Source organism: Sinohyriopsis cumingii, chromosome 11 (genome assembly GCF_028554795.1).
Source record: "Sinohyriopsis cumingii isolate HCF-2022 chromosome 11, ASM2855479v2, whole genome shotgun sequence".
Classification (NCBI taxonomy): domain Eukaryota; kingdom Metazoa; phylum Mollusca; class Bivalvia; order Unionida; family Unionidae; genus Sinohyriopsis; species Sinohyriopsis cumingii.
The window spans coordinates 2,510,389-2,526,247 of NC_142971.1; positions in this window are offsets into that span (position 1 = coordinate 2,510,389).

Genomic DNA, 15,859 nt, shown 5'->3' on the forward strand with positions numbered 1-15,859 from the left:
TAATAAATTAAAGAGAAGAAAAAAAATCAGTCCAAACTCATTACAACATAATACAACTTAGCGTGTCAGATGTTAAAGCTCAACTGGTAATCCTTTATCATAACATCAGTTATAAGACTACCTAAAACGCAAAACTGAACCCCAGATGGGGGTCAAGAGTTCATCCTTCTGGAAAAAATAGAAGCTCGTTTACCAACTGACACATGATACTTGTCACGTCGTCCAGGTATGACCCTGACTCAACGATTCCTATTCTGAGAACGATGTATATAAAAAAAAAAAAAAGTAAACAGTTGTTAACAAAACTGTCACTGATTTTGGAACAAGGTCAGAAACTAGGTACAATGTTTCTATTCTGGAAAATGTCAAATCCAGTGAATAATGTTACATTACAATAGCATGTAATGGAATTTTAAAAAATTAACACTAACAGACAAACATTTAATTAAATATACATGACAGTTGTAATTTGCAAATAGTTATGTCTGAGCCTATAACTAAAACACTGTATCTGTGGCGCAAAATCCTAATAAAAGACCAAAAAGAAAAGAAATAAATACCCAATCGCTTGTTTACAAACTGAACGACAATAGAGCACATGTTCTACGGGCCAAAGCTATATATCTATAACGAAAAAGAGACGTATATAAAGTTAAAATGATCTTTGAATGCAAAAATAATGAAATAATAAAAGTATGTACTCGTGAAATCGAAGGGATATGGTGAATCATTTAACAGTTGGGAACAAGTAGAAAGCAGTATTCCATTACCATGAATAACGGAAGTACAATGCATAATCCATTACCATGAATGGCAGAGATGCAATGACAGAGAGTACTACCAAGCTGTAACAATATGTAATTTACAGATGTCATTGTAACTCATAACAGAGTGAATCTTGCAGATGTCATTGTAAAAATATAGTAATTTTATGTTGATTTATGCGCTTTTGCTCCCGGTTAAATCCGTGGTATGTGTCAGAACGCTAGTATTTGAATGCCTCTGGTAGGGATATGGTTAATTATTAATGAGGTTCCGTTTTGATAACTTTGTCGGGCGACAATTATCAGACGTGTAAAAATATCTCTGGGGGCAGAGCGAATCCAAGTAAAAATGTTCGAGGGATGTGTAGTTGATAATCTATGAGAGATAGGGGTGTAAGGAAAGCTCTGCTAAAGGAAAAGATAAGTGAATCGTAATGCTAATTACTGTGTCTTAATTTCATATATAATTTTTCTTATATCGATCAGTTAGCAATGGTAATTAGTTCTAATGTGGATTATATTAATTTTCCTCTACTCTGTTAATTGTCTCATGAAAGAAACAAACGACTGTGTGTATACTAATACGGCATTATTTGTATTGGATGCAAGGTTATGACATGAAGTCAATTAGCAGTTAAGTGTATTTTGTGAAATGTGATAGGATATTCTGAAAGTATCAGCGAGTGAAATGTTAGTTCATTTCAACAAGTTAGAACGAAATGAGGTTTAGGCTGCATTTCTTTTATTTTTGAAAAGGAAACTAGCTTCCTCGTCTGGCATACGATATAATGTATGAATATAAGAATGGACGACCAGCAATAGGTTGGGCACAGCGAGACCACTAACGTAACGACGCATGAGGAAGGCAGACGAAACAAGTCAAACCCAGCCGACAGGCTGTGTTGATTCTAGATAGTGACTCGCAACCAGTTATCATGTGATGTAGACAAGCCGGACAATTTAAGTTTGAAATACTCACTCAATTTCATGATGAAATTTGCCGTATCTATGTAAATGGAACTGCTAATTTCATTTTATAAATGTATGTTAATTTGTTTTTCTGGTATTTGTGTATCCTACAATTGATATTGAATTTTGTTATTTTGCATATCGAATTACATAAATTGTTATATGCTGTATACGAGGTCGTGTTGTTCTATTCTATATCTCTGCTGAGCTCTCCGTTTATTCCATCCATTAATTTCTTATTTTAATATTCGCTCGATTCGTGCTTTAACACCGTAGTCGATCATACTATAGACATCGATAACCACCAAAAAGAAATAATCCCACCGCACATACATTGCAAAGTACAATAAATTCGAATATGTGAAAGATAACGAGTTTGTATAATGTGAAGGACTTGAAGAAAAAACACTCCATTAAAATGTGGAAGTTAAAACATGCAAATCATGCGAATTTGTACTGATGAAACAAGCTTACAAGAAAAAGAAACCGCGTCCGAAAATGTTGCAGTTAAACAACAAAATAGTAAGTATGATAAACTTTAAAAGACGACTGGGACGTACGCATTTCCTTTATGATTAATTAATAGCAGTACAGAGGAAATGAATGGAGATTACATTGAAGTGATGAATCAAACTACATCATAAACAAACTGAAAAACAGAAACAACATAAAATATTACAATTGTCTACGAGATTGTTAGCAAGATAAAAGGCGATCAAACTCGTATAGACGTTGATGTGGTCATTAGGACATTTAAATGTCTTTCAAATTTTGTTATATAAGGTAATGCAGGGTTCATACGCATATACAATAAGCAATGCATTTTTCCTGGATAAAAGTTTACTATGAACAATTTTAGAACGTCCATAGAACCTATGATCATAAAGAATTACCACAAGATTAGCAAAACTCCGTTGATTTGTGAAGACAAAATTAGTACTTCTGACACAGGGCTGATATATAGATTTCGAATACCTATTTTTACATACTACAGCACTTTAAATTTAGAACAATTTTTATAATCTAATGAAACACCAGTTGTTGACAAAGCCCAACCTTAGACATTAGAAGTTAAGCCTCACATGGGTTGTACACTCAGAAAAACTACTTTTAGCCTATGGATGACATCCCCTACCTAGACGAAGCAACCGATGTACCACCGATTGTATAATGCCAAAGATGATAAGGATACAATCTCATGGAGGAAATGGATTAACGAAATACAATTTGCTAGATATGTAAAGATTTTATTAGTACAGAACTTTAAGTAAAAGTATTACGATTGAAATTTATTCTAAATTGTATTAAAAGTAATTTTTCATTAATTTATATTGAAAATAATTTCCCACTAAAATATATGGAGATACAATTTATATGTCTGTGAAATATAACTGTATGCTATTTGTTGTTGTGTTGACGCTTGGAAAAGTAAATATAACTATGGAGCAGTTATCGTTGAATACTCGAGAGTATTTTCAGATTAATAAATCAGCCATATGGTAGACAAAGAAAACATATTAAAATTACTTGTTTCTGCAAGACAGTAATGACATGATGAATGGAAGTCTTTCATGAAGATATTTCGAGAATAAATCAAAACGTCAGCTCGGATACAATCTTCATATTTTGTACGCAAGTTCAAAACCATATATTACTCAGTATGTTTCAACGGTATCACTGTTAAAAAGCTAATGAATTTATTAATTTTAGGACATAAGGTTCTGATAAGATAAGAACATCACGGTAAAACTTCATGAAATATTAAAACGGGAAATTTTAACACAGGTGTTAGGGTCAATATTTGTTTTTCTTACCAAGTGACATGATAATGATTCTATCTAGGTTCGTTAGATATAATAGCGATTTGCAGAACTCTAGTGACTCATTAAACCCAGGGTCAAAACATACCATGAATATGGAAGTAAATAAGAGAAGTGGTATTCTAAAGGCTAATAAATAACCAGTAAAAGCAAGACAAAAACACTAAGAGAACGTGGGTACACTTTACATTGAAAAGAACCCTAATATCAAGTATGTTAATTGTTTTGATATTCTGTGACGTTAAAAACACACCGGAAATCCATGAAGATGGCGTCGGAGGAGCCGGAGAGTCGGGAAATGTGGTCAATAGGTAAAATAGCAATTATTACCAAATTTGTTGTTGTTCGTCCTTCGAGTTCGAAGATAATCATGATATTACTAACTTATTTGGTTCATATGACTACATCAGTGGCTGATCAAGCCAAGTTGTCATCTGAAATGTCTGTAGCATACTGGACATAGATGCCACCTGCATTTCCTTGAATAATAGAGGACGTGCTACAGTGCTGAGATATATATTGCACAGACTGCAATTCCCCTCCGTTTAAAGTCTGTAGTTCCAGTATAGACATGACTCCGCCAAGTGGAGCGATCCTGTATCAGACCTTCCGAAGGTTCCGGATCAATGTTGAAGTGTTTCAAGGATGACCTTAAACGTTTCTTCTGACCACCCTGAGATCGCTTTCCCACCTTCAGCTCACCTTAGAAAATCTTTGTTGGAGTGTTGATGCTTGGAATGCCTGCCCGTGCAAGAACGTATGTATCTGGGACCCTGTCCTGTCATATCATCCTTATCAGTTCCCTCAGAAAGCGCATGTGCAAATGATTAAGCTTCTTGTCATAGTGTTTATATACCGTCCGCGTTTTGCATGCATACAGCATGGTCCGCAGGGTTCGCATCACAGTGGCTTTGTAACCCTGAAGTTTTGTTTATTTACTGATCCCTCTGATCTCCCACACTTTTGCACTTACTCCAGCCACGCTTGATTTGTATTTCTAGAGTTGGTTTCATAATTGATGTTGACTGCACGCGACAGCGTGCAACAGTGATAGGTGAACTTTGTCACGAAATTGTGTAGGAGTTATATCAATATGTATGTTGTCAAAAATGTACTCTGGTTTCGTTGCCGCGTACAGCGTCACCCGAGGGTGGTATATTTTTTCGGCTTAGTTATTTCGAAATCCTGAGCGAAACTTAGACCATGCTGCACGAACAAATTGCCTGCAGCGAGGAAACCTAAGCACCTAGCTGCGCATATCTGTCACAGCTAGTGTACATATAGAGCAAATTCTCTATAACCAAATCACATTACGCAGAGTCTTGTCAGGAAGCTTACCCCTTTACGGAATCAAATCTCCAGCTGTAGAGCTGCCTAAATGCCATGCCTTGTATATGGTTTGATGTGGAGTCACCAGCTGTAGAGCTGCTTTATACATGCCTGCCATGCTTTATACATCGTTTGATGTGGAGTCACAGAACTCTGGGGTTTCGTGTGACGTATACGCTGTGTTTTGGTGACGTTGGATCGGAAGAGTGGACTGGTTTTCTCGATGTGAGGGACGAGGGCTTCGCGACCAACGGGTCTGTGATTGGTGTGAGGGTTTGTGATATGAGGGAGCCTTCAGCAGACTGAGAGGAGGGAACCATGCGTGGGTGCTTCTCTGGCCATTTACTAGAGCGCATGGAACCGGAGTTAACGTCTTGGTCGTCAAATAGCCGCCACGATAGTTATAGTGTTCCATATTATTTCCACAATTGCATTTCATAATTTCATTCATTCCTATTGTTATATCGTTATGTGAACGATCGATGGGTTCGTAATTTCATTTATTCCTATTGCTATATCGTTATGTGAACGGTCGATAGGTTCATAATTTCATTCATTCCTATTATGTCATTATATGAACGATCGATAGGTTGATAATGTCATTCATTCTTATTGTTATGTCGTTATATGAACGATCGATAGGTTCATAATTTCATTCATTCCTATTATGTCGTTATATGAACGATCGATAGGTCGATAATGTCATTCATTCTTATTATTTCGTTATATGAACGATCGATAGGTTCATCATTTCATTCATTCCTATTCCTATTTCAATATCGGTTTACGATCGATAGGTTCATAATTACACGTATTGCTATATCGTTATGTGAACGATCGATAGGTTCTTAATTTCATTCATCCCTATTGCTATATCGTTATGTGAACGATCGATAGGTTCATAATTTCGTGTAAAAGAAGTTGCTAAACTTTATAATAATTTTAGGACAGCGACGTTTGACAAATTTGTACATATCACACCTGAAACTATATATTTCTCAAATTAATGAATGTGTTCGCACGAAAATGAAGAATATTTTATTTTGGTTAGCACATTTCATGCGTAGATTTATAATGTTGGGCTCTGGTAATGTAAAAACATCACATAGCGGTTGCCTCTGACAGACATCACAAGATACCGTTATATATATTTAATCTGCATTGTTTGCTAGTTACTTTTATACTTTTTTCATTTTATTATATGCTATTGTAATGTAACATTCTTTGTTCGAGATAACCTTGTCCAAATTCAAGTTTACTTTCTACTTGACCTGAACTATTGATATCTACATTAATAGATATCTACAATATTCACTGTGTTTGAGGTTAGTATTAGTATCATTATTAATAAAATTCTGGGTTTAAGTCATTTGGATTCTTCTGGCATATTCCAAACTCAATCTAATGATTTTAGTAAAAGAACTTCTAATTATAACTAACATTTTATCTTATAAATCTTTAGAAACTTCCAGATTGAAAATCTCTATTATTTTATAGTTTCTATTATAAAATGAGAAGTATGATCTGAGGTCGAGTAGAGAAAAATATAACTTTGTTACTGGAAAAAGTATTCATTCGTGCTTTAAGATCTATCAAAATAAATTATGTTATTGTTGAGTACAGATATTCATTTGGGCTAGAATTTAATTCTTCAAACTATTTAATTCAAATGATTTTATCTCTGGAAAAATAAATTGTTCATATAATATAATATAAGAGTCTTGTTCAGACACATTCACTGGGATTTATAATGAAATCAAGCATGAAATTGTATTAATGCGTTTCAACAAAAGAATGTTGGTACAACACAACGATACAACCCACCACATACACACCAACACTTTCTGAGTTAGATATAATTTGAATTTCCACTAAAGTTTATTCAGAACTTTCATTATTAAGACTTGTATCTGTAATTCTAGTATTATTTGGTATTTAATTTGCAATACCGAAAGTTCATCTTTTACACTTTCACTTTGAATTCTAGGTAATAAAGTATTTGTTGCATTATTCAAAGCTGTTGCTTTTCACTCTTTTCTGTTACTTATTTTAAGATCGTAACAGTGTCATCTTTAACAAGTAGATACTAAAATGATTGCGAGTTTACCTATAAAGATTTTCGTTTTTATTTTCTTGAAATTAGCGTGGGTGGGTGTCTTTGTGAGACTTGCAGTCTGTTAGTAGCAGACACTGTATCCAATTGTCGATTGTCACTTAATTTCGGCTATTAATCAATACTAATCAACGCCAGGTTTATCCATCGTCTTCCAACACGCTTGTGATACGAATTAAAATTTGTATTAGTTACTATATTTAATCACGAGTTTGTGATTCTTAAAAATTAATAGTTTGTCGTAGAGCATTTTAGGTATAAAATACTGTACGGACGGCACATAGCAAAGCCCATGAAAGTTCAGTCACAGGCAGTTTCCATAATTCATATAGAAAACTAGTTATAACAAGGCGTATGCTTGAATTCTGCGTTTTCGCTGTTGCGGCTTGTTTTTATGCATTTCTTGATGGTTTGAATAACATGCATAACGGCATATGTACTTCGTCAATGGGAAAGAAACTAGATGTTATTCCAATATTCAACATCATTGTTTGGATGAAATCTAATTTAATATCACTATCCAGGCGGAAACAATTGTACCTGTCGATGGACCACGCATTGTTCATTTTTACTTATACATTATACGCCATGATCATACAGGGTGCTAAAACCATATATCGATCATATTTGTTTATAACTGTTACACGTTGATCATTCCTAGTGATAAATTCGAATATCAGTTGTATTCGTTTAGTTAGCTGATTCTCGTTTATTGATCATTGAAGTTACTTGCTTGTTCCATTTAGGAGAGATATCATTTTCTTATATCAATTATTAAACTCGGCGCTCAAGTAGGGTGTCAAATTTAGTCATCGTTCAATTACATTAGTATCACTATCTCTTTAGTGTCATGGCTAGATCTAATCCTAATTCGACTTCATCTTCTTACACTGAAATTCATGTTATGTTGGAAGGAAGAATATTTGAACTTTCCATATAATTTTCCTAACCTTCCATATCTCTGATGTATCTTAGTCTATTTGATCTCGTAACAAATTTATCTTCTTTACTGAAGTTCGATCTAGTCATTTAAATTCTCTCAGTTATAATCTTTCAATTCGTTTGAACAACTAAGTGATAAAACGTTAAAACACGATTTTTACCTACTTTTTACTCAGCTGCATTACCGAATTTGTCGAGGACTTTCACGATTACTATCTCTGTGCATACTTCTAGTATATTTCCTTGCAAGATCTGAGTGTATATTATAACCATATTTTCTGAATAGTCTTGCATATGCAACATAATTCTGTTTTATACTTTGTTCTGTACAATCATTACTTAACGAAATTTGATCGTCAAAAGCACTGACAAATTTACAGGATCATCCATTAGGGATCTACCGTCCATACTTCACCTTACTCATGATTATGAACTACCTTGTTTAAAATGTTTACCTATTCACCCATATATTTGGTCATTTAAGTAGCTAAGAATGTGGAAAGACACATCTAGAAAATAACTGGGATTCTTCTCAACTAGCGCTTTGCGATCTATTGAAGTCAGTTGAAAAATTTATATTGTTGCAGTATCTGGAACAGTACTTGAAAATTAATGGAACATTCAAAGACAAAATAAGTAAAATATAAACCAAATATTAATTGGGAAACATTGGCACGTTTATCAACGCCTGAACTGCAAAAATCAACAAATCATTTCAGACGTTTAAATGTGTACTGTTCCTCAGTAGTTGCTTCACTGCGCCTATAGCCACACTCATTCCGGTTGTCGCCATTGTATACATTATTGTTTGGTATTAAGTGAAGTTTTACATGGAAAATAGATAAACAATACAGTCCACAATTCTTCACTATACGGCATCCTACCATGTTTTGACATGTCTTCAATGCCTGACATATATGTCGAATTTGACCAATGAAAACATTTTGTCGAAACAATCTGTCTTTGTCGATTAGGATCCGAGAGATAAATGAGGAGACAGGAATGATGTCATTAATGTGAGAATCTTCACAACCAAAACACTCGGACTTTACAAGCTAACCAACTATATTTTTACTTACTATATATATAATAAGACAAAAACACTGCAAAATTATTTTTCATTTAAATTTAAATATTTTTTATTCTTTACAAATTCTATGACTAGTCTCGCTTCAAATTTTTTATTTTGCTATTCGTTCATGGGGAATTTACTACATTATCAAATGTAAAATAAAATGCAATAAATTCTTATCCTTTAAAGTTTGACAAATAATTTCAAAATTTAGCATGGTCTTTGCTTCTTCTATTTTTCTTCTACACAGCATGTATGCAGTGTTCATATCACCTATCATGATGTTCACACGTTTGCACTATGATAAATCAACTCAGAGTTCATCAGTTTGGCAAAAGCATTTACTTTGTCTTCTTGATACAGATGTCTGCTTCGATTCGACCTCGATTCCCTGCCTATCAACACCTGGAAGATCCATTCTCCGGTATGTATGGTCGGATTGATGAAATCACAGACAGGAAGACAGATTGCCGGTATATGGATCAATAGATATCGTAATAGGTGACTAAATGTATGCACAGACACCATCAATTCACATACTTAAAATCTCACATGCATCCATATATACATATATACATACGTAAGTACATACATATATGCATACATACATACATACATACATACATACACAAGATGGCGGATAAGGTGGACTTAATGCATTCAAGCTCTGGTGAATTATGGACGCCTGTAAGATAAAAGAGAAGTACTTTTCATCCAGTGTTGAAATTCTGCTGTGTGAACACTTTGACAACAGAATGGCATGTGTATCATAGTTTTATATAAACTAAGCTCCAAGGAAATTCGATGAAATTCAATTTTCCTTTCATACATCTTTTCGCGCCATTTTCATGTATCAGGCTATGAAAGGGTGTGTCGTTATCGTGTATTTTCTGGTGAATCGTATGTGCTGTTGGAAATATGTTGAGAGACGTGCTGTTGGAGACATGTTGTGAGGATACATGAATTATGTTTGTTGCTATTGTGGCATAAATAATATTTATTTTAATAAATAATCGCATTCTCATGATTTTGTGACTCAAGTACTCGCTTCCGTGGTCAGTGCATTTTGTTTAACTTGCACACAGTTTTGTTTAACTTTGCTGTGCATAACTGATGTGAATTATATGTGAATAATATTTATATTCTGGACTAAATTTATATTTTGTGGATTTGAATTTCTTGGATTATTCTGAAAGATCTTCTTGGATCAATGGACGCAGTGGGCGAGTGTGACACTCCATTTAATCATGTAACGTGTAAAAAAATAGAATGCATATTTGTCTTGGTCGTCAACAGTGTGCAAAGGGATGAAAAGATGAACATAGTATTCTAGTTTTCATGTGTAATATATGACGTTATAAATGGCAGAGATATCCTGATAGACGTATATATACGTTTAGTGCTCTTTTATGTTGTGTGTGATTGTTATTGCGAAAAAGGGAGTTGAAATTCGTACACGATCTGTGATTCGTACATGTTCTGATTTAATGCTCATAATTACTATATATGACGATATGCCATATACATGTCAGAGATTTGCCATCTGCAGTCAGATTCTAGATAAGATCTAAATTCACATTGGGGCATTCGGATCAAGATGTTGGAAACGTGATGTGTGGGTATGTCAAATACATTAAGTATCGTTGTTAAATACTATATGTATTTTGTGAGATGCTTTTGTGAACTGTTGTTCACGTTAACTCATTCCAGTGTAAATGTGTACTCAGTCCTAGTGCCAGTAGTTATATCCTTATATGTGTTATATATTTAGTTTTTTAGTGAGTAGATAGTGAGCAAATCACATATGTACGAATTCAGAATATTATGGTAGCGGATGCGTTAGCTTTGGTACCGTTACTATGTGTTAATTCTGAGTTAAGTTCTGAGTTAGACCAAATATCATTCATCATTCGAACAATGAGAACAATTTCAGTTAAGTGATGCACGAGAGGTAACAGAACATACAACTGTTACATATATGTCCTAGCAGAAGAGGGCTCACATTCGTTAGTGCAAGTGCGAGCGATATATAACAGGTTTTAACCTATTTATCAATTGTATACGGACTACACTGTAAACCGTTGAACATGGATGACAACCTAGAAATAGATGAGCGTTACAGTGGTGATGAAAGGTCCGGTTTAGAAGAAGACTTAATAGCAACCCAGACCGAAAAAATATATACCTTCAAATTGATTCGAAATTTGGAACTCTGGACAGAGATGAACTTAAAAAGATGTGTTTGGAATTGGATGTACAGAGTTTAAAAGATATAAGACTATCACTTCACGACCTGGCTAAATTGGAAAATGACAATTATCCTGTGACTCGTATAGTTGAGAGGACAGTAAGATGTGATAGTGCTCCTCTAGAGGAGAGATTAGCTGAGGATATATTTATTCTATACCATTTCTTAACAGGAGATAACAACTTATCTGAAGTGAAAAGCCTTGCGTCGAGACAGAAGCCGAGCACAGGCACGATTGATAACAGTACATGCGTGAGTCAAGCATCTGAAAGAAAAGGATCTAACAAACAGTCTCAGCGATCTGAACCAAAACCAGAACAGGTGATAACGTTATCAGATCACAATTCAGTATCATCACTATCAAATGATAAAAATGACAGTTCAATAACAACAGAGAACTTATACAAGATAATAGACCTAAAACAGTTTATGCAAAGCAGTATTCAACAAATGAAAGATGACATTAGAAATGAATTGAAAACTGAGCTTGACAAGATACGTGAAGAACTGCTCAGTAGAGATGTTAACTCGACTAGGTTACAATCAGAATTAGGAAGATGCAAAGAGGAAGAGAAGAAGTTATCACAAGACAACCTGGCCTTGAGAATCTCACTCAGGGAGAAGAATAACCAGCTGGAAACTAAAAATGCTCACCAACTGTTTCTACACCAATTGCTCGGTGATAAAGTATATAATAAGGCTAAAGAAAATGTAACTTCAAAATGTGAGGCACAAACTCAGACATTACTAGCTGATATATTGCGTATGGGCAATCATTCAAATGAAACACAAACGGAAAACAGGGCTAAAGCGATAAATGCTCTGGACTCTGATTATATCAAACGGCGGAAGCATTTATCGGATCAAACGGAATATACGGCCAAGTCAACTGACTCAAGGGAAGGAGTGACGTTGACACTGTCCACCATACTCAATACCTCCAGCGAAGAACCTACATTAGTTAAAGATAACGGTGTACGTGATTATCACTAAGATCAGAAAAACTCGGCACGATTACACACAAGGAACAAAGATAAGGAGAGAAGGTCACATTAGCAAACAATCCGGGCACCTCATCGAAGGACACTGATAAAGTAAACGAACCGATTGAAGTTATCACAACCAACAAAAACTACAGACCACATAAACGTATGAAGAACTCTTATGAACGTCGAGTTCTAATGTCAAGAATACCAGTTGATAGAACAAGAGAGGAGATGAGAACTTGTATAAAAAAAACACGCTAAAATTAAAGGGGTAGCAGCAGGGAAGTTCTACAGACCAGGTGGCTCAGATAAATTTAAGCCTCCCACCAAACATTTATCCGTAGAAGCCTCAGATTTCAAAAATAACGCCTCCTACGAAAATTAATCCGCAAAATTCCGACCCAAAGTGCATTTTTAGGCATAAAAAAAAACAGCATTTTTTGGGGGGGTATTGTAAAATTTGTTTGTGCCATAATGAATTATGGTGGGTTGCAATTTTATGAGTAAATCTGATCAAGACCGATTCGATACCTACTACGAGGATCATGAAGATTAATCGTGACAAAACCGTGCGGTGTTGCCTGAGCGTGACTAAAGAAATTTTTAAACTTATTTATATCCATGTCGCCGTTACACCAAGTTTGATGAATATTCCTTAGAGTGTGAGTATCAACGCCATTAAATACCGATAAAATATTACAATTATCTCTAATTACCTTCGGAATTTGCGTATATCGCTGCGTCACGTAAATCACATCGGTGTTCTTATGTCGGCCACGCGAGAATATCCTAGCTGGGTTAGTTTGTTTATCCAGCATCACATCATCGAAAACGACAAGATTATTAGCATCGCCGTCTAAACTTTCCACCGATGGAGCTTCATTGATATCCGTTATAAATTCTATCGTGCCATCCTTAGTATTATCGCTAAATTCTTTTAATACCTGATAACATCGCTGATCATCAACAGACGGCGCAACCAAATACAATTTGTCCCATTTTAACCATCGCATAATCAAATTTAGCAACAATTGCGTTTTTCCAGATCCCGATGGTCCAATAATTATCATTCTAATCGAATTCGGTAATGCCTCGGTGTGCTTTACTTGCTCGCGTTTTTTCGTGGCTGAAAAATCAATTACATTCATGTTATTAGAATATTATGGATTCATATTGTGTTAAGTGTCGCACTCGAACTGCTACGATAAATCCAATCGAAGTCGTTACACGCAACAACAGGAATGCAATCAAAGGTGAATGTGAAGTTTGCAAGACAATCAAGTTTAGATTTGTAAAAAAAAAAGTAGAACCGGAGGAGACATCGCTGCCTCCTTAACAAATCTGCCTGGAGCTCCCTGGGCGAAATATCCCGGAGAAAAGCATCTGCCAGGATATAATTACTGCGGACCTGGCACAAGGCTAGATATAAGACTTAACGATAATAATCAACCAAATCCTGGCGAGGATCCAGTAAACGCTATCGATAACGCATGCTACTATCACGATCTTGCATATCGCAGCGGAGATTTACAACAAAGACATCTCGCTGATATTAAATTAATTCACGCAATAGATGCTATTCCTGATAAAAATTTCAAAGAGAAATTGGCAACTTGGTTGATAAAAGGAGCAATGAAAGGTAAATTAGTACTAGGTGCTGGTAATTTATAATGGAGCAAATATATTATTCTCCGCGAGGATTTTGGCGAGGAAAATCAGCAATTGCCAAACTTGCTAAGGCAGCAAAAGTAAAGCAATCTGTCGCTGAATCGTGGCTATCGAGACAAGCAGTTTGGCAAATTTATCTTCCTCCGCCTAAGAAAATATCATATGCGAGTTTCTCTGTCAGTGTCCCTAATGAAGTCCATCAGGCTGATCTTATGTTTCTTCCTTACGATACCGTTGACGGAGTTATATACAAATATGTTCTGACGGTTGTTGATATTGCAAGTAGGTACAAGGAAGCAGAACCATTATCGAATAAAACAGCAACGGAAATAGCAAAAGCATTTGAGAAAATTTATTCACGATCTCCATTAACATGGCCGAAGCTTCTCCAGGTTGATCCAGGTCGAGAATTTCTTGGCGCGGTTACTTCATTGATGAAAAAGAATAATGTTAAAATCCGTCGCGGTATTGTAGATGTTCATCACAATCAAGCTATCGTTGAGAGATTCAATAAAACTCTTGCAGAACGATTATTCGGATATCAGTACGCGAGAGAATTTATCCAAGATAAACGATCTCACGATTGGGTAACAAGATTACCTCACGTGATTAACGCACTAAATAACGAAGTAACACGAACAATATCAATGAAGCCCGCAACTGCAATTACAAAACCAAATATACCACTAAAGCGAAGTTCCATAATTCCGTCTGTGCTAGGTAGTGTAACGGTTCGATATTTATATAAAGAAGGAGAAGCCGAGGGTGGCAGAAAAAGAGCAACCGATCCAACTTGGAGTGTTACGACACATAAAATATCAGCCGTAACAAGATCATCAGGAAGACCAGCAATTTATTTTCTAGATTCGTTAGCACCACAACGAGGATTTACCAAGGAGGAATTACAAATAATACCGAGAGATACTCAATTACCGCCATCTTCGTTAATGTGAAATCTAATTCTACCCAACTGAGATAATTTTCTTACTCGAGAAACTGCTAGATAAACTAAATTTGACCAGGAAATTCTATCATCGACAATCCAGACTTGACCATCTACTGTTAATCCTTGTGATGAATGTATCGTTGCTGCGTATCCGAGTTTCCATGGTGATTTTTCGGCATTTATCGCATCATTGACAAGATTAATATCAACGAAAATAATATCATTTAAAACCATTATTTTTTCTTCTCCACATGGCAAAGTAACATTAATATTTTGTTTCCTAGTATCAGCTGGCCTGTAGCACAACGGAACCTGCAATGTTGGAAATTTCTCACAATGAAGTTTGAATAGTATTTTCTGAATAGTATCGCGAATAATTTTTCTGCTAGCAACAATCAAATGATCTGGACGCCACAAAGTTAGAAAATTATCCATCGGAGTCTCATCAATTATTTTTCTCATCACATCACATTGAAACTTATTAGGTTGCAACCGAATCATTTTTTTAAACTCGGTCAGTAAAATATCATTAGATCTATAATCAGCATCAATCTCTTCATAATAATCCACAAAATTTCTAAGCCATCTATGAGGAGATTCGCCATCAATAGGATCAGGTTGGCCGTGATCGCCGCACATTATTACTGCGGTGTTTTTCTCTTCCAACCAACTTAGGAATGATTTTAGTATAACTAAATTTACTGTGCAAATTTCATCAAATATTATAATCTTATTAACGTACTTGTTTCCCATTCGAGCCGGATCCCACAATCCACCACTATATTTGAAATAACTGTGATAAGTACAAGAATTAACACCACGCTGCTTTATTTCTCTTGCTAGTCTGTGAGTTGGAGTTAACACGATCATATCAGAATTTGAAAATAAGTTTATTGCTCGTGTTGTTTTACCACTACCGCCAGGACCATTCATGTAAACAAATTTATTTCGTGAAATCGGATCAAACGCAGATGCTGCTGTTGATACTTCATCATATTTATC